The sequence below is a fragment of the Halyomorpha halys genome, unplaced genomic scaffold, assembly GCF_000696795.3.
Source record: "Halyomorpha halys isolate HHAL.00 unplaced genomic scaffold, Hhal_1.1 Scaffold591.1, whole genome shotgun sequence".
Lineage (NCBI taxonomy): Eukaryota > Metazoa > Arthropoda > Insecta > Hemiptera > Pentatomidae > Halyomorpha > Halyomorpha halys.
The window spans coordinates 253,063-253,539 of record NW_027104732.1 but is presented as its reverse complement, the minus strand read 5'-3'; positions in this window follow the sequence as shown (position 1 = coordinate 253,539).

Sequence of the window (477 nt, the reverse complement as noted above, 5' to 3'; positions counted from 1 at the left end):
GGGTGACCGGAAGTGGTGACGTGCCATTCCACACCTAGGGTCTTCATCTCCTCCCTTATCGCGGCATTGTCGAATTCCCGCCCCCCGTCAGACGATATTCGGTCCGGGACACCATAAAATCGGAACCATATCCGCAACGCTGCCAGCACTGCTCCGGCTGACTTATCGCGCACCTGATGCGCCATAGCAACCTTACTGAAAAGGTCGATAGCTGTCACCCACTCATACCCTTTCCAGGTGAAGGAGTCTATCTGGATGTCGCACAGTGGTCTATGGGCTGTAGGCGTCTCTTCTTGCACTGCTCTAGGAGGATGACGGTCATATTTCGCTAAGGCATACATTACAACCGCCTAGGACCTCTTGTACTGTCCTCTTCATTCCCCACCAGAAGTAGCGTCGCTTGAGTGCTTGCATTGTCTCGCTTAGCCCGCGGTGGTTCGTCTTCCCTTGATGGTACGCGAGCGTGACCTCTTTTTG